The sequence below is a fragment of the Salmo trutta genome, chromosome 19 (assembly GCF_901001165.1).
Source record: "Salmo trutta chromosome 19, fSalTru1.1, whole genome shotgun sequence".
Classification (NCBI taxonomy): Eukaryota; Metazoa; Chordata; class Actinopteri; order Salmoniformes; family Salmonidae; genus Salmo; species Salmo trutta.
The window spans coordinates 15,833,566-15,858,629 of NC_042975.1; the positions used below are offsets into that span (position 1 = coordinate 15,833,566).

General features: G+C 43.0%; 1 protein-coding gene and 1 long non-coding RNA gene across 3 annotated transcripts in view; one reads left to right on the plus strand and one right to left on the minus strand.

The window, feature by feature from the left end:
• The window catches only part of LOC115154052 (uncharacterized), a 13,576-nt gene extending 1,515 nt beyond the window's left edge, over nucleotides 1-12,061 (plus strand). Inside the window, exons 2-3 of the long non-coding RNA XR_003867812.1 lie at nucleotides 9,298-9,300; nucleotides 12,050-12,061. This is a non-coding gene — a long non-coding RNA (uncharacterized LOC115154052). The remainder of the gene's footprint in view (nucleotides 1-9,297; nucleotides 9,301-12,049) is intronic.
• The window catches only part of kirrel3a (kirre like nephrin family adhesion molecule 3a), a 261,823-nt gene that overhangs the window by 151,502 nt on the left and 85,257 nt on the right, over nucleotides 1-25,064 (minus strand). The window lies entirely within an intron of this gene.

A 25,064-nucleotide genomic window follows, 5' to 3' on the forward strand; every position in this document is an offset into this window, starting at 1 on the left:
ATGGTGCATATCTTGATTCATTCCACAATTGATGAATAATATGTATAATAATGGAGCCACTCTTCGAAGGATTGTTAGCTATAACAAGGACTGGCAATAGAAAATCAACATTTTTGCCAAGCAATTGTTATTCATTTTATATTACAGCTTGTGATTCCATCCTATACTGTCCCTAACATCATTACCCTATATGAACAGATGTGGGATACATACACGCACACACCCCACATCACCCCTCCCACAAAAACACCTCTACCCCACACCCACACACATACACACACATACAGTGCATTCAGAATGTATTTGAACTACTTCCCTTTTTTCACATTTTGTTACATCACAGCCTTATTCTAAAATTGATTTAATAACAAAAAATCCTCATCAATCTACTCCCAATAACCCATAATGACAAAGCGAAAACAGTTTTGACATTTTTGCAAATGTATTATATCTAAAAACCAGAAATATCTTAATTACATAAGTATTCAGACCCTTTGCTATGAGACTCGAAATTGAGCTCAGGTGCATCCTGTTTCCATTGATCATCCTTGAGATGTTTCTACAACTTGATTGAAGTCCACCTATAGTAAATTCAATTGATTGGACATGATTTAGAAATTATCCATCAGTTGACAGTGCATGTCAGAGCAAAAACCAAGCCATGAGGTCGAAGGAATTGTCCGTAGAACTCCGAGACAGGATTGTGTCGAGGCACAGATCAAGGGAAGGGTACCAAAACATTTCTGCAGCTTTGAAGGTCCCCAAGAACACAGTGGTCTCCATCATTCGTAAATGGAAGAAAATTGGAACTACCAAGACTCTTCCTTGGAGCTGGCTGCCCAGCCAAACTGAGCAATCGGTCACTCTGACAGAGCTCCAGAGTTCCTCTGTGGAGATGGGAGAACCTTCCAGAAGGACAACCATCTCTGCAGCACTCCACCAATCAGGTCTTTACAGTAGAGTGGCCAGACGGAAGCCACTCCTAAGTAAAAGGCACATGACAGCCTGCTTAGAGTTTGCCAAAAGTCACCTAAAGGTCTCTCAGACCAAGAGAAACAAGATTATTTGGCTTGAATGCCAAGCGTCATGTCTGGAGGAAACCTTGCTGTCACGACTTCCGCCGAAGTCGGTCCCTCTCCTTGTTTGGGCGGTGTTCGGCGGTCGACGTCACCGATCTTCTAGCCATCACTGATCCATTTTTCATTTTCCATTGGTTTTGTCTTGTCTTCCTTCACACCTGGTTCCAATCCCATCAATTACATGTTTTGTATTTAACCCTCTGTTTCCCCTCATGTCCTTGTCAGAGATTGTTTATTGTAAGTGTTTGTGTACGTCTGTACTGGTGTGCGTGGGGTTATGTTTACCCATTGACTTTTATTATTATGTTTTCCGGTGGTTTTGTTTTGTATAAACTGCGCCGTTGGAAACACAGTTATTTCTCTCCTGCGTCTGACTTCTCTGCCACCAGTTAAACACCCCTTACATTGGCACCATCCCAACGGTGAAGCATGGTGGTGGCAGAATCATGCTGTGGGGATGTTTTTCTGGGGAATTTTTTTTTGTCCTGAATACAAAGCATTATGCTTGGGCCAAACAAATCCAACACAACACAATCACTGAGTACCACTATTCATATTTTCAAGAATGATGGTGGCTGCATCATGTTATGGGTATGCTTGTCATCAGCAAGGACTAGGGAGTTTTTTTATGGAACAGCACTAAGCAGAGGCAAAAATCCTAGATACTGGGAGACAAATTAACCTTTCAGCAAGACAATAACCTAAAACACAAGGCCACACATACACTGGAGTAGCTTACCAAGACGACACTGAATGAGTGGTGTAGTTACAGTTTTGACTAAAATCAGCTTGACAATCTATGACAAGACTTGAAAATGGCTGTCTAGCAATGATCAACAACTAACTTGACAGAGCTTTAAGAATTTTCAAAAGAATAACGGACAAATATTGTGCAATCTAGGTGTACAAAGCTCTTAAAGACTTACCCAGAAAGGTGATACTAACGTATTGACTCAGGGGGTTGAATACTTATCTATTCAAGATATATTACTGTTTTCCATTTAAAAAAATGTTGACATTACAGAGTATTTGGTCTAGATAGTTGACAAAAAAAAGGACAATTCAATCAATTTTAATCCCACTTTGCAACACAACAAAATGTGGAAAAAGTCAAGGGGTGTGAATACTTTCTGAAAGCACTGTATATAAAACACTGGAAAATTATGTTTTTAACGTGACCTCTTAAAACGTAGGGAGGCACAGCAACTCTGGCGCCATTCGCACTGACACACCTGACTAGCAAAGACCAGGCTCTTCTGGGAATGGAAATGTCAAGACCAGTAAACACTTCCTTCCTGTCTCCACCCCTCCCCCCTACCCTCACTCAATCTCTGTGTCTCTCACTGACACACATAATCTCTCTATCTCTTTCTCTCTCTGACACACACACACACACACACACACACACACACACACACACACACACACACACACACTCAAACCACACTTGCCCTCCTCCCCAGAACGGCCGGGCGGGTAAGACAAGCCATGTCATAACCACACTCATCAGTTCTCTGATAACCATGCTTGTCAGCGCGCCTGCCATTGCTTTAGTAAACAATCCTCAACAGTGTAGGAGGATGAACAGCAACATCCAGCACCAACATCTGGGCCCAGGTAGGGGGTAGGAGGAGGATCAATTTCCATGCAGTAGCAGAGAGAACAGTTGATGACTCGGGTGGCTGGAGTCTTTGGCAATTTTTAGGGCCTTCCTCTAACAGAATCTGGTATAGAGGTCCTGGATGGCAGGAAGTTTGGCCCCAGTGATGTACTTGGCCATACACACTACCTTCTGTAGTGCCTTGCGGTCAGAGGCTGAGCAGTTGCCATACCAGGCGGTGATGCAACCAGTCAGTATGCTCTCGATGGTGCAGCTGTAGAACTTTTTGAGGATCTGAGGACCCATGCCAAATATTTTCAGTCTCCTGAGGGGCAAAAGGCGTTGTTGTTCCCTCTTCATGACTATCTTGGTGTGTTTGGACCATGACAGTTCGTTGGTGATCTTAAGATTTTGTGCAACAGCTGTTATTGACAAATAGGCACAGACCACCACCCCTTGTCTTACCAGAGGTAGCTGTTCTATCTTGCTGATGCACAGAAAACCCAACCAGATGTATGTTATCTATGTCGTTTTTCAGTCTCGACTAGGTGAAACATAAGATATGTCCCGTTGGTAGGATAGTCTAGATCGGAGCTCATCCACTTTATTATCCAATCATTGCACGTTGGCTAATAGGACTGATGGTAGAGGTGGGTTACCCACTCGCCGTCGGATTCTTACCAGGCACCCCGACCTACGACCACTATATCTCCTTCTCTTCTTCATGCGAATGACGGGGATTGGGCCTTATACGGTGTCTGAAGTAAGTCCTTTGCGTCCGAGTCGTTAATGAAAAAATCTTCATCCAGTACGAAGTGAGTAATCGCTGTTCTGATATCCAGATACTCTTTTCGCTCATAAGAGACAATGGCAGAAACATTATGTACAAAATAAGTTACAAATAACGTGAAAAAAACACACACAAGAGCACAATTGGTTAGGAGCCCGTAAAACAGCAGCAATCTCCTCCGGCGCCATTATATTCCAAATACATTCAGTACATATGTTGTGGGCCTAGGTCTGGGGTTTTGAACTTATTAAATTATGTATATGACATATTCTATGAGGTGAAGTGCAGGAAGACCATGTTACTCATAGAATGACTTCCCTCCCTCAGAAGCCATATAATAGAGCATATTACACAAAAAAGGTTCATACTAATGCCAATCCATTACTATATCTATCAGCATATTTGGTATATTACAGAACTATCAGAATTGGATGATGACTATTCATGTATTAATGTGTTGTGTCTTCTCAAATTACAACCTCTCCTTCTTTTGTTACAAAGACAAAGACATTTTGGAAAGATCTGGGTGTCGTGTACAGGTTCATTCTAGTTCAAGGATACAGATGTATGACCTGATTTTGCTATGTTATCTTCTCAGTAAACATGTTAACTTGACAACTGTCTCTCTTATCTATATAACTGTAACATAAACTGGTGTCAGAAGTGTGATCCAAACCCTCTTATCTAACCATCAGTATGTGAAGGGCTGTAGAATAAATGAAATATGGAAGATTATTTATGGTGTGCTGTCCAATTATTTTTGTTGTGGACTTTACAACGAGGATTCAGCACCCAATTGCATTCGAGAAATAACCGGAGAGCGAACATATGATCTATTATTCTGAGGGCAGTCCACCTGCCTGTTGTCCTCAGATCTAGTTCTGAGCCCACACTCTGCCCCTCTTATTCCAGCCCTGTGAAACACATACAATAGCACAGTACTGTTTGTATCAAGTAAACTAAAAGTGGCACTCTCTACTAACCTACTTAACACAGCTTATTACTCTACACTTAGAAAAAAGGGTTACAAAAGGGTTCTTTGGCTGTCCCCATAGGAGAACCTTTTTGGGTTCCAGGTAGAACCCTTTTGGGTTCAATATAGAACCCTTTCTGGAAAAGGTTTTACATGGAACCCAAAAGGGTTCTACCTGGAACCAAAAATGGTTCTTCAAAGGGTTCTCCTATGGGAACAGAGGAAGAACCATTTTAGGTTCTAGAAAGCAACTTTTTTTCTAAGAGTATATTTATGGGATGGTAGGGATTGAGGGCAAATTGGACAGCTAATGACTTGTACACTTTAGATTTATATACAGCAATATACGAAATGTCTATGTTGGGCAGGTTTTACAACAATGAGGTGTGGGTTTTGAAGGGCTTGATTGATTGATGCTAGAGCTCAACCACCCATATATCACTGCATCTACAGAATGCTTATTAAGGGAAATTCTAACTGTGAGTATCTATTAGAGAGAATTAGGGGAGGAGAGAGAGTGTGTGAGTGAGAGAGAGAGAGGGAGGGTGGTGGAGACAGCGATGAGAGAGAGAGATGTGTGTGCATGTGGGTGTGAAAGAGATATAAAGAGGGAGAGCGAGAGAGACGGGGAAGGTCTGGCTAAACCCTTAATTTAGGAACAGGCTTCGGATGCCATTAGGGACTGTGTAAATCAGCAATTAGGCACACAATTTGGCGTGATTAACTGGAGATCAACAGGCTGGCAGCCTTGTCACAATGGATTCTGTCTAGCCTCGGATGCCCTTCTCTCATCCCCCTTAGAGAAAAGGCAGAACTAAGTAGGTCTGTGGATTTCATAGAGATATCTGATATCTTTGGTTTGGTGAACTTTGTTATCGAGGATACACATTTGCAAGATATCTAAGGGCATTTCAAATAGGGCGAACTGGAGTATGCAGTGTCCTCTGCTAGAAGAAGCCCAATTAAAAATCATGGAGTCAACTTCATTCACAGGAACGATTACACGAGAATATGTGCTTTGGCTTTGATGGTTTTGTAAGGATTATTGCAATGTGTAGACTTATATCATCTATTGTTTTGCAGTGTGTAAAACAAGCTGCAGTAAGTTCAGTGAAGGCCTACACAGCCACTATGACCTCCAGCTCAATTTTTACATGCCTTGGTATTTCCAGCTCAAATGTATACCCACCCACTAATTACAACTACTGTAGCAAATGTTGCTTCTTCTCAATGCCATTTACTCTGTTACTATGTCACTCACCACATTTTGGTGAAGTACTATTAAATGCATATTGCGTATACTAATAAAGTATTTTTTATTTTTTATTTATTTTTTATTAAGCTTATGACCTGCTGTTAATGGTTCGAGGGCAGGGAAAGTTTATTCCATGTAATTAACATCCAAACTTCATCTTGCTACAGTCTCCCACTTACCAAATGGCTCACCTTTTGGTCAAGCCAACAGATCAAAACCATCCAGAAGGGTTCATAGTAGCTATTGCACAACTTTCAGACCACTGACCAGTTACTTTATCACAAACTGAATAGAATAGTGTTAATTTATTTTGACAATGTCTCTGCTGGGTGAGGGTACAGCGCTACAAGGCCAATGAGGGAAATGTAAGATTTTGGCATACCTACGGTAGAAGAAATTGTCAAGAAGTATTAATCAAAAAGTAGTATATGGATTTCAAATATGTGTAATGTAACAGAAAAACTGGCTGCAGCAGCCTCTCTCAAGCCTCAGGGAGAGCAGACTAGAGACATATGCATGGCAACCATCTCAGCAGTCCGAGTTGGCGGATAAGACAGTTTACTGAGCCTTTCCCTTCTCTTCCCCTCTCCCTGCCCTCTGGCTGTGGCTGCTCAGTACTCCATGACATGTCCCTTAGCGTAATCATGCATGGCACCCTGCATATGGGACCCCCTTTACTCCAGTACCACACACCACAGGGCCTCATTTCCTCAGCTATGCATTCTCTTGACAAAGCAGTTTTAACAGTGTCTAATTCGCTGCTACAGCAGGATTCTGAGAGAGATGAAAAGGGTTCACTGGTCACAACACCTGACTAACCAAGAGCAGGGCAGCACTTTGCCAAAGTTCAGCACTAGAAAAATGCCTGACATGGCCACAGACATCCTGAGCTGGTCACCAGTACACGTATACTGTTGGTACTCTCATTGAGAAAGACCTCCAGGGTAGAACTCAGGAGACATTTGTGGACACAACATGCCCTGGTCTCAGAATGGAAGACCTTGTGGCTTCTATGAAGGACAGAGAGCTATGGCTATGTTTTATCTAATTTCTCGTGGACAGAGGCCCATAATATAATTGGTATCATAGCGTCTGTCAATAGACTGAGGAATGTGACAACTAACAAGGAACTTTGTTTTGATGCGCAGATTTTTTGTCACTGATCATTTGTACAAATCAAGATTTTGCAGGTGTTCAGATATTTCAAGTTTCTGAAGGGCAGTGGACATTTAGACCATAGACCTGCCCGTAACTTGCAAAGAGTTTTTGATACATGTTGTAGTATCTTTTCTAACACATCTGCTCCGAGATTAGAGAACATCAGGAAAGCTCCCAGAAACGTTAAACTATCTCTGGCATCACCTGAACTTCAAGAACTTCAGGCACAAACTTCACACCTTACTTTCATTGTAGAGAGTTTGGTTTTACTAAGAGTAAAAATATAAGCAGTGGAATGAATGAAGTTTTCACACTGAAAAGGGTATGAAGCAGTATGGTATGTTGAGCTTTTCTGTGACTGAAACCAGAAAATCCAACTTTTCAAAGGAATTGTTGCCCTATGGCAAGTTATGATAAAGTACAGCATACTGTTTATATACAGTATGTAAATAATGTAATCAGTTGTTTTTTTAGGACCTGGTAGTAATATACATCTGTCATTAATTATCTTTAGTCCCTTTATTGCCCATTCCCAACATATTGACAGTAGAGCTAAAAGTTCATGTTCCCATTATAAAATAATAACTTCCTTCTGAAGATGGATTTCTAATACGGATCCCAGAGATCAGAGCTGAGCTGATGGGTGTTTCATTGGTCAGGGGTCATGTCTGGACATGCTATTGTTAGAAAATTCATAATAGATGAGGACAAAGGAGAGAATGAGAGCGAGATGTAATGAGCAGGTTATTACTGTCAGTAAGAGACAGAGGAAGGAATATTACCAGATCTGGGGCATCATTTACAAACCGTGCATAGCCCTATTGTACAACAGATACCCAGAATGTGCTTGCTCCAGTTTTCACGCAAAAGTTGGCATTTATACAACTTTAACTTGACATGAGAATGTGCTCACTTCCCCAAAAACTTTAGACCAAGCATACGCACATTTGCTAGTGGTCAAAATATTGTATTGCAATCTGTATTGCAATACATGGTCCAAATCAGGGATATGATAAAAAGTCTATTCATACATTTTTTTCCGAATTTAAAATAATTAAACATAGGAATCTTTTTCCTATTCATTTTATTGTCATAACCATTGCTGAATAAATTCCTCACCTTTTCTGGCCATACAACAAATTATCATCTGTATCTCTCATTTCATTGGACCAAGTAGCCTAGTAAATAGATAGGCTATGTATTTCAAGTTTTTCAATATCATAGGTAGCGTGGTTTATAATACCGGTATACAGTCAAATTTAACAGGCGAACAGAAGTAAGCTACTGTAAGCTACTGTAAGTACTGTAATTACATTTTTTTAGTAGCCTGCCTTAGAAAATGTTTCTGAATTCACAAGCAGTCTATCATATTTGGGGATAAGTCAATTTCATTCATTTATTTTTTATTTCACCTTTATTTTAACCAGGTAGGCCAGTTGAGAACAAGTTCTCATTTACAACTGTAACCTGGCCAAGATAAAGCAAAGCAGTGCGACAAAAACAACAACACATAGTTACACAGAAACAAACGTACAGTCAATAACACAAAATAAAAGAAAAATAGACAAATCTATGTACAGTGTGTGCAAATGTAGAAGAGTAGGAAGGTAGGCAATAAATAGGCCCTAGAGGCGAAAATAATTACAATTTAGCATTAATACTGGAGTGATAGATGTGCAGATGATGAATGTGCAAGTAGAGATACTGGGATGCAAAAGAGCAAGAGGGTAAGTAATAATATGGGGATGAGGTAGTCGGGTGTGCTATATACAGATTGGCTGTGTACAGGTACAGTGATCGGAAAGCTGCTCAGACAGCTGATGCTTAAAGTTAGGTAGAGAGATATAAGACTCCAGCTCTAGAGATTTTTGCAATTCGTTCCAGTCATTGGCAGCAGAGAACTGGAAGGAAGTGTTGGCTTTGGGGATGACCAGTGCAATATACCTGCTGGAGCGCGTGCTACGGGTGGGTGTTGCTGTGGTGACCAGTGAACTGAGATAAGGCGGGGCTTTACCAAGCAAAGACTTATAGATGACCTGGAGCCAGTGAGTTTGGCGACTACGGATATGTAGTGAGGGCCAGCCAATGAGAGCATACAGGTCGCAGTGGTGGGTAGTATATGGGGCTTTGGTGATAAAACAGATGGCACTGTGATAGACTGCATCCAGTTTGCTGAGTAGTGTGTTGGGGGCTATTTTGTAAATGACATCGCCAAAGTCAAGGATCAGTAGGATAGTCAGATTTACGAGGGTATGTTTGGCGGCATGAGTGAAGGAGGCTTTGTTGCAAAATAGGAAGCCGATTCTAGATTTAATTTTGGATTGGAGCTTAATGTGTGTCTGGAATGAGAGTTTACAGTCTAACCAGACACCTAGGAATTTGTAGTTGTCCACATATTCTAGGTCAGAACTGTCCAGAGTAGCGATGCTAGTCGGTCGGGAGGGTGTGGGCAGCAATTTGTTGAAGAGCATGAACTTAGTTTTACTAGCATTTAAAAGCAGTTAAGGCCATGGAAGGAGGGTTGTATGGCATTGAAGCTCGTTTGGAGGTTTGTTAGCACAGTGTCCAAAGAAGGGCCAGATGTATACAGAATGGTGTTGATGAATACTGAAAAACATTGTTCTGCTGATAGGTCCACAACAATTTGCCATTGTTTTCTCTTTCAGAAACGGACAAAGTCCTTTTCCAAATTCAGCATAAATTACTGCTAGATTAAAACAACACAGTAAACAGACAGGTAGTTTATGTAAAATATTTGACAGTATTGGTAGGCTACAATATTGCTGTGCGATAGGAGACATTTGCCTATTTAATCTCAGCACCTACAGCAAGACAGGAATTTGAAACCTAATAATCTATTGTTTAACGACACGGAAGAAAAATACACTGCTCAAAAAAATAAAGGGAACACTTAAACAACACAATGTAACTCCAAGTCAATCACACTTCTGTGAAATCAAACTGTCCACTTAGGAAGCAACACTGATTGACAATAAATTTCACATGCTGTTGTACAAATGGAATAGACAACAGGTGGAAATTATAGGCAATTAGCAAGACACCCCCAATAAAGGAGTGGTTCTGCAGGTGGTGACCACAGACCACTTCTCAGTTCCTATGCTTCCTGGCTGATGTTTTGGTCACTTTTGAATGCTGGTGGTGCTTTCACTCTAGTGGTAGCATGAGACGGAGTCTACAACCCACACAAGTGGCTCAGGTAGTGCAGCTCATCCTGGATGGCACATCAATGCGAGCTGTGGCAAGAAGGTTTGCTCTGTCTGTCAGCGTAGTGTCCAGAGCATGGAGGCGCTACCAGGAGACAGGCCAGTACATCAGGAGACGTGGAGGAGGCCGTAGGAGGGCAACAACCCAGCAGCAGGACCACTACCTCCGCCTTTGTGCAAGGAGGAGCAGGAGGAGCACTGCCAGAGCCCTGCAAAATGACCTCCAGCAGGCCACAAATGTGCATGTGTCTGCTCAAACGGTCAGAAACAGACTCCATGAGGGTGGTATGAGGGCCCGACGTCCACAGGTGGGGGTTGTGCTTACAGCCCAACACCGTGCAGGACGTTTGGCATTTGCCAGAGAACACCAAGATTGGCAAATTCGCCACTGGCGCCCTGTGCTCTTCACAGATGAAAGCAGGTTCACACTGAGCACATGTGACAGAGTCTGGAGATGCCGTGGAGAACGTTCTGCTGCCTGCAACATCCTCCAGCATGACCGGTTTGGCGGTGGGTCAGTCATGGTGTGGTGTGGCATTTCTTTGGGGGGCCGGCCCAGCCCTCCATGTGCTTGCCAGAGGTAGCCTGACTGCCATTAGGTACCGAGATGAGATCCTCAGATGCCTTGTGAGACCATATGCTGGTGTGGTTGGCCCTGGGTTCCTCCTAATGCAAGACAATGCTAGACCTCATGTGGCTGGAGTATGTCAGCAGTTCCTGCAAGAGGAAGGCATTGATGCTATGGACTGGCCCACCCGTTCCCCAGACCTGAATCCAATTGAGCACATCAGGGACATCATGTCACGCTCCATCCACCAACGCCACGTTGCACCACAGACTGTCCAGGAGTTGACGGATGCTTTAGTCCAGGTCTGGGAGGAGATCCCTCAGGAGACCATCCGCCACCTCATCAGGAGCATGCCCAGGCATTGTAGGGAGGTCATACAGGCACGTGGAGGCCACACACACTACTGAGCCTCATTTTGACTTGTTTTAACCTGTTGGGGATAGGGGGCAGTATTTGCATGGCCAGATAAAAAACGTACCCGATTTAATCTGGTTACTACTCCTGCCCAGTAACTAGAATATGCATATAATTGTTTGATTCGGATAGAAAACACCCTAAAGTTTCTAAAACTGTTTGAATGGTGTCTGTGAGTATAACAGAACTCATTTGGCAGGCCAAAACCTGAGAAGATTCCAAACAGGAAGCGCTCTCTCTGACTATTTCTTGGCCTTCTTGATCATCTCTAACCAAAACAGGGGATCTCTGGCATAACGTGACATTTTCTAACGCTCCCATAGGCTCTCAGAAGGCGCCAGAACGATGAATGGTGGCTTTGCAGGCCCTGGGTTAAAAACATTAGCGCATTTTGTAAGTGGTCGATCTGAGGACAATGAGACTGGAGGCACGTGCACGAGCCGACACCATGTTTACTTTCTCTCTCTTTGAACGAAAACAACGACTCCCGGTCGGAATATTATCGCTTTTTTAACAAGAAAAATAGCATAAAAATTGATTTTAAACAGCGTTTGACATGCTTCGAAGTACGGTAATGGAATATTTTGAATTTTTTTGTCACGAAACGCGTCGGGCGCGTCACTCTTCTTTACCCTTCGGATAGTGTCTTGAATGCACGAACAAAACGCCGCTATTTGGATATAACTATGGATTATTTGGAACCAAACCAACATTTGTTATTGAAGTAGAAGTCCTGGGAGTGCATTCTGACGAAGAACAGCAAAGGTAATCAAACTTTTCTAATAGTAAATTGGAGTTTGGTGAGTACCACACTTGGTGGGTGTCAAAATAGCTAGCCTGTGATGGCCGGGCTATCTACTCAGAATATTGCAAAATGTGCTTTCACCGAAAAGCTATTTTAAAATCGGACATAGCGAGTGCATAAAGGAGTTCTGTATCTATAATTCTTAAAATAATTGTTATGTTTTTTGTGAACGTTTATCATGAGTAATTTCGTAAATTCACCGGAAGTGTTCGGTGGGAATGCTAGTCACATGCTAGTCACATGCTAATGTATCAAGCTGGTTTTTGATATAAATATGAACTTGATTGAACAAAACATGCATGTATTGTATAACATAATGTCCTAGGATTGTCATCTGAAGAAGATCATCAAAGGTTAGTGCTGCATTTAGCTGTGGTTTGGGTTTATGTGACATTATATGCTAGCTTGAAAAATGGGTGTCTGATAATTTCTGGCTGGGTACTCTGCTGACATAATCTAATGTTTTGCTTTCGTTGTAAAGCCTTTTTGAAATCGGACAGTGTGGTTAGATTAACGAGAGTCTTGTCTTTAAAATGGTGTAAAATAGTCATATGTTTGAGAAATTGAAGTAATAGCATTTCTCAGGTATTTGAATATCGCGCCACGGGATTACACTGGCTGTTGAGTAGGTGGGACGCAAGCGAGGCCCAGAGAGGTTAAGGACATTACATCAAAGTTGGATCAGCCTGTAGTGTGGTTTTCCACTTTAATTTTGAGTGTGACTCCAAATCCAGACCTCCATGGGTTGATAAATTGGATTTCCATTGATTATTTTTGTGTGATTTTGTTGTCAGCACATTCAACTATGTAAAGAAAAAAGTATTTAATAAGATTATTTCATTCATTCAGATCTAGGATGTGTTATTTTAATGTTCCCTTTATTTTTTTGAGCAGTGTATGAACACAACATGCAACAATTTCAACAATTTTACAGTTAGGGTTCATATCAGAAAATGTGTAAATTGAAAAAAATGTATTCGGCCCTAATCTATGGATTTCATATGACTTGGAAAACAGATATGCATCTGTTGGTCACAGATACCAAAAGAAAATGTAGTGTCATGGATCAGAATACCAGTCAGTATCTGGTGTGACCACTATTTGCCTCATGCAGCACGACACATCTTCTTCGCATAGAGTTGATCAGGCTGTTGATTGTTGCCAGTGGAATGCTGTCCCACTCCTCTTCAATGGTTGTGCAAAGTTGCTGGATATTGGTGAGAACTGGAACACGCTGTTGTACACTTCAATCCAGAGCATCCCAAACATGCTCAATGGGTGACATGTCTAGTGAGTATGCATAACATGGAAGATCTGGGACATTTTCAGCTTCCAGCAATTGTGAACAGATCATTGCGACATGGGGCCATGCACTATCATGATGAAACAAATAAAATAAAATAAAATCACATTTTACTGGTCACATACACATAGCTAGCAGATGTTAATGCGAGTGTAGTGAAATGCTTCTGCTTCTAGTTCCGACAGTACAGTAATATCTAACAAGTAAACTAACAATTTCCCAACAACTACCTAATACTCACAAATCTAAAGGAGTGGCATTGTTTAAAGTGACTAGTGATCGATTTATTAAAGTGGCCAGTGATTGGGTCTCGATGTTGGAAGCAGCCTTTCTGAGTTTGTGATTGCAGTTTAGCAGTCTGATGGCCTTGAGATAGAAACTGTTTTTCAGTCTCTCGGTCCCAGCCTGTACTGACCTCGCCTTCTGGATGGTAGAGGTGTGAACAGACAGTGGCTTGGGTGGTTGTTGTCCTTGATGATCTTTTTGGCCTGCCTGTGACATAGGGTGCTGTAGGTGTCATGGAGGGCAGGTAGTTTGCCCCTGGTGACGCGTTGTGCGGACCGCACCACCATCTGGAGAGCCTTGCGGTTGCGGGCAGTGCAGTTGCCGTACCAGGCTGTGATACAGCCTGACAGGATGCTCTCAACAATTTCTTCATCCTCCTGAGGTTGAAGAGGTGCTGTAGCGCCTTCTAAACCACACTGTCTGTGTTGGTGGACCATTTTAGTTTGTCAGTGATGTGTGTGCCGAGGAACTTAAAACTTTCCACCTTCCCCACTGCTGTTCCTTCGATGTGGACAGGGGTATGCTCCCTCTGCTGTTTCCTGAAGTCCATGATCATCTCCTTTGTTTTGCTTTGTTGAATGAGAGGTTGTTTCCCTGACACCACATTCCGGGTGCCCTCACCTCCTCCCTGTAGGCTGTCTCGTTGTTGTTGGTAATCAAGCCCACTACTGTTTTGTCGTCTGCAAACTTGATGATTGAGTTGGAGGCGTGCATAGCCACGCAGTCATGGGTGAACAGGGAGTACAGGAGGGGGCTGAGCATGCACCCTTGTGGGGCTCCAGTGTTGAGGGTCAGCGAAGTGGAGATGTTGTTTCCTACCTTCACCACCTGGGGACGGCCCATCAGAAAGTCCAGGAAAGCCCAATTGCACAGGTCTTTCCAGGGCCCCCAGCTTGATGATGAGCTTAGAGGGTACTATGGTGTTGAATGCTGAGCTGTAGTCAATGAACAGCATTCTTACATAGGTATTCCTCTTGTCCAGATGGGATAGAGCAGTGTGCAGTGTGATGGCGATTGCATCATCTGTGGACCTGTTGGGGCGGTATGCAAACTGAAGTGGGTCTAGGGAGGCCGGTAAGGTGGAGGTGATATGATCCTCAAAGCACTTCATGATGACAGAAGTGAGTGCTACGGGGCGGTAGTCATTACGTTCAGTTACCTTTGCCTTCTTGTGTACAGGAACAATGGTGGCCATCTTGAAGCATGACTGGGATACAGAGCGATTGAATATGTCTGTAAACACACCAGCCAGCTGGTCTGCGGATGCTTTTAGGATGCGGTTAGAGATGCCGTCTGGGCCAGCAGCCTTGCGAGGATTAACACATTTAAATGTTTTACTCACGTTGGCCACGGAGAATAGAGGGGTGCAGTTTTTGTTAGTGGGCCATGACAGTGGCACTGTATTATCCTCAAAACGGGCAAAGAAGGTGTTTAGTTCGTCTGGAAGTGTGACGTCGGTGTCCGTGACGTGGCTGGTTTTCTTTTTGTAGTCTGTGATTTCCTGTAGACCCTGTCACATACGTCTCGTGTCTGAGTCATTGAATTGCGACTCCACTTTGTCCTTGTACCAGCATTTCCCTTGTTTGATTGCCTTGCGGAGGGAATAACTACACTGTTTATATTCAGCCATATTCCCAGACCTCTTTCTATGGTTAAATGCGGGGGTTCGCGCTTTCAGTTTTGCTACCAGCCATCCACAGTTTCTGGTTAGGGTAGGTTTTAATAGTTACAGTGGGTACAACATCTCCAATGCACTTCTTTATAAACTCACTCACCGAGTCAGCGTATAGATCATTGTTGTTATCTGAGGCTGACTGGAACATATCCCAGTCCACGTGATCAAAACAATCTTGAAGAGTGGATTCCGATTGGTCAGACCAGCGTTGAATGGTTCTAGTTACTGGTAAATCCTGTTTGAGTTTCTGCCTATAAGACAGTAGGAGCAAGATGGCGTCATGATTGGATATGCCGAAGGAAGGGCGGGGGAGGGCTTTGTATGCATCGCGGAAGTTAGAGTAGCAGTGATCGAGTGTATTACACCCACGCGTAGTACAATCAATATGCTGATAGAATTTAGGTAGTCTTGTTCTCAAATTTGCTGTGTTAAAATCTCCAGCTAAAATAAATGCAGTCTCAGGATATATGGTTTCCAGTTTACATAGAGTCCAGTGAAGTTCCTTGAGGGCCGTCTTGGTGTCTGCTTGAGGGGGAATGTACACAGCTGTGACGATAACTGACGAGAATTCTCTTGGGAGATAATATGGCCGGCATTTGATTGTAAGGAATTCTAGGTTGGGTGAGCAGAAGGCCTTGAGTTCCTGTATGTTGTTATGATTACACCACGAGTCGTTAATCATGAAGAATACCCCCCTGCCCTTCCTCTTCCCAGAGAGGAGTTTATCTCTGTTGGCGTGATGCATGGAGAAGCCCGGTGGCTGAACCGACTCCATCAACATATCCGAGAGAGCCATGTTTCCGTGAAACAGAGAATGTTACAATCTCTGATGTCTCTTTGGAAGGCAACCCTTGCTCGAATTTCATCTACTTCGTTGTCCAGAGACTGGACATTGGCGAGTAGTATACTCGGGAGCAGTGGGAGATGTGCACGTCTACAGAGCCTGACCCGGGGGCCGCTCCGTCTGCCCCTTCTGCGGGGCCGTTGTTTTGGGTCGGCTTCTGGGATTTGGTCCATTGTCCTGGGTGGTGGTCCAAACAGAGGATCCGCTTTGGGAAGTCATATTCCTGATCGTAATGTTGGTAAGTTGACGTCGCTCTTATATCCAATAGTTCTTCCCGGCTGTATGTAATAAGACTTAAGATTTCCTGGGGTAATAATGTAAGAAATAATACATAAAATAACGAAATACAGCATAGTTTCCTAAGGACTCGAAGCGAGGCGACCATCTCTGTCGGTGCCATCATGCAGGAGAATCATGGCGGCAGATGAATGGCACGACAATGGGCCTCAGGATCTCGTCACGGTATCTCTGTGCATTCAAACTGTCATCGATAAAATGCAATTGTGTTCGTTGTCCGTAGCTTATACCTGCCCATTCCATAACCCCACCGCCACCATGGGGTACTCTGTTCACAATGTTGACATCAGCAAACCACTCGCCCACAAGATGCCATACACACTGTCTGCCATCTGCCCAGTACTATTGAAACTGGGATTCATCTGTGAAGAGCACATGCTTTTTGTGCGTATGCAACATTTCTGGGATCTTTGATTTTATCTCATGAAACATGGGACCAACACTTTACATGTTGTGTTTATATTTTTGTTCAGTGTAAATATTGAACAACAACTCATCTTTTGCATGCCGTGGCCTAATAGTTCCAAATTATACAGCAAATAAAGGGTGTTATTGTCACATTCCTCGTATTCTCCCTCATCGGAAGATATGTCGAAATCACTTGATGACCAATACGCAGCAAGTTGACTGTTCCACATCATATTTATTATAGATGGAAACGACAAAACAAAATAAACACGCAAAGGCGAAAGGTGACAGTTTCACAGGAAAAACGAAACACAGTGCAAAATACAATTACCCACAAATACCAAACACAAACACACCCCACTATATGGGACTCTCAATCAAAGGCAGATAGACAACACCTGCCTTCAACTGAGAGTCCCAACCCAAATTAACCAAACATAGACATACACATAGAAAACCTAACCCAACACTCACAACCCCACTATACCATAACCAAACATAACTCTGCCACGTCCTGACCAAATATAATACAAAAATACCTAAGTATATGGTCAGGACGTGACAGGTATTATCACCATAAAAGGTAAACGGCGGGCATTTTTCAGGGAGAGTTATTATGCTCGTTCACGGACACACAGTTTTATGACAGGTCTGATTTATAACGGGAAACTTGCATATGTATGGCGTGCACCAAATATATAAATATCAATATTTTTTGCACTTGCAATGACTTTTCAGAAATGGCACATGCAGGAATTTAGGGTGGAATTTATGCAACATTTATAAATGATGCCTCTGGTCCTTTAATTAGACCCAACATCCCATGGCAAAGGCACCATTTTGCCGTGGCGGAATGTAGATGAGGGATCATGTGGCTGCGGTACATATTTGATCCCCTGCTGATTTTGTACGTTTTCCCACTTGCAAACAAATGATCAGTCTACAATTTTAATAGTAGGTTTATTTGAACAGCGAGAGACAGAATAACAACAGAAAAATCCAGAAAAACGCATGTCAAAAATGTTTTAAAATTATTTGCATTTTAATGAGGGAAATAAGTATTTGACCCCTCTGCAAAACATGACTTAGTACTTGGTGGCAAAATCCTTGTTGGCAATCACAGAGGTCAGACGTTTCTTGTAGTTGGCCAACAGGTTTGTACACATCTCAGGAGGAATTTGTCCCACTCCTCTTTGCAGATCTTCTCCAAGTCATTAAGGTTTCGAGGCTGACGTTTGGCAACTCGAACCTTCAGCTCCCTCCACAGATTTTCTATGGGATTAAGGTCTGGAGACTAGCTAGGCCACTCCAGGACCTTAATGTGCTTCTTCTTGAGCCACTCCTTTGTTGCCTTGGTCATGTGTTTTGGGTCATTGTCATGCTGGAATATCCATCCACGACCCATTTTCAATGCCCTGGATGAGGGAAGGAGGTTCACACCCAAGATTTGACGGTACATGGCCCCGTCCATCGTCCCTTTGATACGGTGAAGTTGTCCTGTCCCCTTAGCAGAAAAACACTCCCAAAGCATAATGTTTCCACCTCCATGTTTGATGGTGGAGATGGTGTTCTTGGGGTCATAGGCAGCATTCCTCCTCTTCCAAACACGGTGAGTTGAGTTGATGTCAAAGAGCTCCATTTTGGTCTCATCTGACCACTACACTTTCACCAGTTGTCCTCTGAGTCATTCAGATGTTCATTGGCAAACTTCAGACTGGCATGTATATGTATTCTTGAGCAGGGGGACCTTGCGGGCGCTGCAGGATTTCAGTCCTTCACGGCATAGTGTGTTACCAATTGTTTTTTTGGTGACTATGGTCCCAGCTGCCTTGAGATCATTGACAAGCTCGTTACCTGTATAAAAGACACCTGCGAGCCAGAAATCTTTCTGATTGAGAGGGGGTCAAGTACTTATTTCCCTCATTAAAATGCAAATCAATTTATAACATTTCTGACATGCATTTGTTATTCTGTCTCTCAATGTTCAAATAAACCTACCATTAAAATTATAGACTGATCCTTTCTTTGTCAGTGGGCAAACGGTCAAAATCAGCAGGGGATGAAATACTTTTTTCCCCCCACTGTATATGGATGGGCCATCATAGCTTGTAGAAGAAATAATCAAGTCAAAGCACCACATGTAAATGCCTGTCTATGTTCTATATCAAATTATGCATATCAGACCACTGGACAGTTCTTTGAATTCACAGAGCAGCCAAGTTACAGTATATAGAGTGTACAGTATAAATAACAGTATCTACCATTAGGGGACTATATCTTGGTGGTCATTGAGAGAGTTATCTGTCACAGGGATGAAGTTGTCACGATTGTCGTACAGAGCTGACCAAGGCTCAGTGTGAGTTGAGTTCCACATAATTTTAATTCACAGTGAAACAACAAAAAACAACAAAACATCCAATGAACGTGAAGTACAGCGCACACATAGGTACTAACTGAAACAATATCCCACAAAGCAGGTGGGAGAAAGGGCTTCCTAAATGTGATCCCCAATTAGAGGCAACGATTACCAGCTGCCTCTAATTGGGAACCATACACACATCACCAACATAGAAATAGATTGACTAGAACACCGCCCTAGTCACGCTCTGACCTCAACACCATAGAGAACCAAGGGCTCTCTATGGTCAGGGCATGACAGTACCCCCCCAAAAGTGCGGACTCTGGCCGCAAAACCTGAAACCAGATGGGGAGGGTAGGGGGGAGACTAGTGTCGGTGGCAGCTCCGGTGCGGGTCATAGCCCCCGCCCAGACCCCGGATCCGGCCATGGATCCGGGCTGAATGCTGTGCCTGGACAGGGTATCGGTGCAGAGGAAGGCTCCGGCCTTGGAACGGGACTGGACGCCGTGCCTGGACTGGGCACCGGCGCAGAGGAAGGCTCCTGCCTTGGAGCGGGACTGGACGCCGTGCCTGGACGCCGTGCCTGGACTGGGCATCGCCGCAGAGGAAGGCTCCTGCCATGAAGCGGGACTGGACACCGTGCCTGGACTGGGCACCGGCACAGAGGAAGGCTCCTGCCATGAAGTGAGACTGGACACCGTGCCTGGACTGGGCATCGGCGCAGGTTGCACCGGACTGATGACACGCTCCTCAGGTCGAGTGCGTGGAGCCAGCATAGGACGCTCCGGGCTGGAGAGGCGCACTGGAGGCCTAGTGTGTGGAGCCGTCACAGGTGGCACCGGACTGGTGACACGCACTTCAGGGCGAGTGCGGGGAGCTGGCACAGGACGTACCGGACTGGGGAGGCGCATTGGAGGCTTGGTGCGTGGAGCCGGTACAGGTGGCACTGGACTGGTGGAACGCACTTCAGGGCGAGTCCGGGGAGCTGGCACAGGACATACCGGACTGGGGAGGCGCACTGGAGGCCTGGTGCGTGGAACCGGCACAGGTGGCACCGGACTGGTGACACGCACTTCAGAGAGGGTGTGGGGAGCTGGCACAGGACTCACCAGACTGCTGACAGGCTCTTCAGGTCAAATACCGTGCAGAACACATCTACATAACATTTCTCTCCTTTCTCTCTCCTCCAACAGCTCCATCAGCTCACCGATGGTCTCCGGTTCTCTCCGATATCCGTCATCACATTGCTCCATCGACTCCCAGGCGGGCTCTGGCACTCCCCGCTGCTCAGCCGACCACCCCTTGTGCCCCCCCACCCATAAAAAATCTTGGGGTTTCTGTGGCCGCGGTCTCCGGCGTCGTCGCTGTCCTTCCTGAGTCCTCTGCGACTCCCACCAAGGAAGGGTCTCGTGTCCTCCCATGATTTCTTCCCAGGTCCAAAACTCCTTTACCTCCGTCACACGCTGCTTGGTCCTGCGTTGGTGGGATATTCTGTCACGATCGTCGTACAGAGCGGACCAAGGCGCAGTGTGAGTTGAGTTCCACATAATTTGAATTCACAGTGAAACAACAAAAAACATCACAACTTCCAATGAACATGAAGTACAGCGCACACATAGGCACTAACTGAAACAATATCCCACAAAGCAGGTGGGAGAAAGGGCTTCCTAAATATGATCCCCAATTAGAGGCAACGATTACCAGCTGCCTCTAACTGGGAACCATACAACTCACCAACATAGAAATAGACTGACTAGAACGCCCCCCTAGTCATGCTCTGACCTCAACACCATAGAGAACCAAGGGCTCTCAATGGTCAGGGTGTGACAGAAGTTCCTGTTTGTGAGACTCAAGGCAGAGCTGGCCTAGTAATAATTTATTAAACTGTCATCTCTGCTGACTGTAAACTACACAATAGTAGATTACATTAAGTATAGTAGATTGGTTAAGAGGGAAAGTTTTACAGCTGCCCATCAGCTACTCCACAAAGACCAAACAGCCTTTGTTATATTTAGTCTTCATTTTGAATTGCTTTTAAGACAGTTGTTATATTTTTTCCTTTATTTTTATTTTTATTGCTTCCATATTATACTGTAGCCTTGCCTTTAGCGATCCATGGGTATGACTAATATTATACTGTAGCCTTTCGTTGAGCCAGCCATGCGTATGACAAACATTATACTGTAGCCTTGCCTTGAGTGAGCCATGGGTATGACAGCGGGTATGACGGGGCGGCGGGTAGTCTAGTGGTTAGAGTGTTGGGCCAGTAACCTAAAGGTTGCTGGATTGAATCACCAAGCTGACAAGGTAAAAATCCCTTGTTCTGCCCCTGAACAAGGCAGTTAACCCACTGTTCCCCGGTAGGCCATCATTGTAAGTAAGAATTTATTCTTAACTGACTTGCCTAGTTAAATAAAGGTTAAATAAAAAAAGACTAATATTATACTGTAGCCTTGCCTTGAGAAAGCCATGGGTATGACTAATATTATACTGTAGCCTTGCCTTGAGTGAGCCATTGGTATGACTCATATTATACTGTGGCCTTGCCTTGAGCGAGCCATAGGTATGACTAATATTAGACTGTGGCTTTGCCTTGAGCCAGCCATAGGTATGACTAATATTATACTGTAGCCTTGCCTTGAGTGAGCCATTGGTATGACTCATATTATACTGTAGCCTTGCCTTGAGTGAGCCATTGGTATGACTCATATTATACTGTAGCCTTGCCTTGAGAGAGTGTCTATGATTTTGAACGCCAATATGATCTATTTTTTCCCAAGGACCCTCTGGTCTGTTATTGGCATATTACTATCATGTTATTTGGCACTCATATGGCTTATGTAAGTTGTGCTCCCTTCACGTGTAGAGGTACTGTGCATGAGCTGCTCTATTCAGATTAGGCAAACTGTTATTTAACTAATACAACTAAGAACATTTCACATGTGCTTCAATACAAAAACAGAACAACTTACAAGGACAACAATCGAGGAACTCTTATGTGTAGTAACAATAGGATAAGGACTTCAGTATCTAAATCCTAATTACTGTGACCTCAATAATTGATTACTACTATTTACTTTTGAACTTTGTATTATTAGAGGGAATGCTTCGCAGAATTCATCAATAAGTTTAGATAACCCAAATTGAGCCCAATAGTTACAATAAACAATAAAAATGTCTATACTCTGTGATACAGTCCTAGGGTTACAATCCAACTACATCATCACCCTCAGTAATAGCTACCTATAAAGTTTCAAACTTAACACATAAAAGAAAGTTCACCTACAACAACCTAGCGAATTATGCATGTTCAGCAGACTTCCCCTTTAAGATGAAAGACCACTCTACGATCAACATAGCAAATTGTGATTTTTCAGCTGACTTCTCCTTTAAGTTGATCATCAGCCACTACAGCTTTGCTCCTCAATAACGTTGCATTGATCCTGTGGTTTTACAAGTATTGAGCAACCCGGCATCTGAAATTGGGTTTGAACTTGAACTTTGAGTCAGCATATTCATACTGTCACATCTTTAATTGTCAGTGTGATAGCCAGGCCAACCTTGGCATTTATGTGACGGATTCCACCCATAGGGGACAGGTTGATTTCTAGTGTTTGGCTGGCCTAGCCTAAATGGTGTGAGGCAAAAGGGTAAGATAATACAGCAACATACAGCAGTGCGGGTCTTAAAGCCTTCACCTAATGGGCTGAAAATAACCCCTTTACAGTAAGGTACCCTTTATAAAGGGTTTAACAATAAGGCATCCTTAAAGGGTTTATAAAGTGCTTATAATTACATAAACCCTTAAACTCTTCGTAAAGGGTACCTTATTGTAAAGTGTGGCCGAAATGTGTAAGCAGCACAGGACTATAGTGAATTTATTGTCTAGATCCCTCAGACTCAACTCTGGACTTCGAAGCCAGTTCCACTGCATTTTTTCATTGTTCCTCTCTAATCATTGACTGCTTTAGACCTGAGACACCAGGTGGGTGCAATTCATTATCAGGTAGAACAGAAAACCAGCAGGCTCCGGACCATGTAGGGTAAGAGTTGAATACCCCTGGTCTGAATCAATATAGACTCTCTATCCACATACAGTAGCTCCAGGTGGCGAGAATACCGGAATATCTGAGCTGTCAACATGTCAATTGTCAAGGGACTAGACAACAAGCTAATGCTGCAAGTCATATTTTGCTTCATATGTCAGAGATGTGTCCTTTAGCGCATCATCTCTTAAGACGTCTAGGTCATAAGATTGTATAGTACACTACTTTTTGACCACAGCCCTATGCAATACATTGGGAATAGGGTGCCATTTGGGACGCAGGTCATGTTACTTCTAAGCTGAATCAAGATTTTTTTCAATAAGGCATTTCACTTTCTCACAGCTGTTTGAATCAATTCAGAGGGTGGACTGTTGGTAGAAAACCAAAAACCATGAATTAAAAATGATATATAATTACATTTCATTTTTATAAAGAATACAAAACATACACATACAAACGACAACATCACACAAACATCAACTACATCACAACTGCCCAGACCCACTAGCACACATCCCCATCTCCAGCGCCCGCATCACTTTTGCCACATGGCCTGAAACTGCACCATTTTGTTTCTCTCCGTAGCACATTCAATATTTCAATAATAAATCATTAAATTTTTTCCATTGTGTTAATGATGGCATATTGATTGATTTCCAAGTTTTTAGTACACATTTTTACAAGAGAATCGTCCATCCCATCGGGTATCTCACTAGACCCCCATATGCCATGTCTTAAAATATGCAGACAGACTGAAAAAAATACATTTACATTGTAATACTTCTGACAGCCAACTTTCTAGCTACGCCCACAACTTCCAGCATCTAATATTTCTTCTTGGGTGATCTCTGTTTTTAGTGATTCTTTTTTGTCTGATGATAATTGCTTCAGAGTTGTTGAGTCTGAGAAGGCTATAGGATCCATCCAACGGTTTCTTATTTATATACAGTATATAAAAAATATAAAAAAATGTAATTCATCGCATTGTTGTTTCTAATTACCACATTTGTATCTTTATCTTTCCAAATTATAACTGGTTTAGCGTGTATTCGTTTTGTGAGGGCTGCAAGATATCTACCAGTTTTATTTGCCCTTAAGTAGTATGCTTTATTTGAGTTTAACGTGTAATTGTTGGCTGTCTTCAAAAGTAAAAGATAGTTTTCCTGCTTAAGTTCCGAAATTGAATTTTCTTCTTTACCTTGTAAAGATTTTTTGTGGCCTTTTTCTAAGATAGTGATTTACTTTTGCTTTTCTTTAATTTAATTTCTAAATCAGATTTAGTTTCTAAATCATCAATTTCTATTGCATTCTATTTTCAAATGGTAAATCACTGTCAACATCTACGTATATACAATTCCATTAGTATGTTCTGTTTACTCAAACGTATTCCTTTATAAGCTAGCTGAAGCTCCCTCACACACACGCAAGCACGTGCGCTCACACACGCACACAAACACACACAAAAATAACATACCACTACATGAATACATGCCATTGCCCAAACCATTGTGGCAAGTCTCTTCAATGGATTTCCCATGCGGTCATAATATATGACTTTAAAGACACCAGGGGCACGCTTTACCAGTGAAATTTCATATAACTGCTTTCATGACGAAGTTAAGGATCGACACAAACCTTCACATCAGGAGAGATATCCTGTAAAAACAGCAGCTCAATTTGGGGACGGCTTTCGAATGCCTCCTGGGAAATTAGATTTTATTTGTCGGGAAACACAAAGCCAGAGAGCAGTGACTGTTGATTGTGTTGTGATTCCATTCCATCTTCAAGGTCATCACTGTGAATTCACTTCTCATATTAGTGTGTGTGCTTGTCCCTTCTTGTGTAGATTCATTCACAATTCAACCCAACGCTTTGACACTTTTCAGCAGATTGCAGATTGCAATTAAAGTGTGGCACTTTATAAATAATTATTTTCAAAACAATATTAAAAAAAATACTTTTCATTTGCAAAAGTCACCCA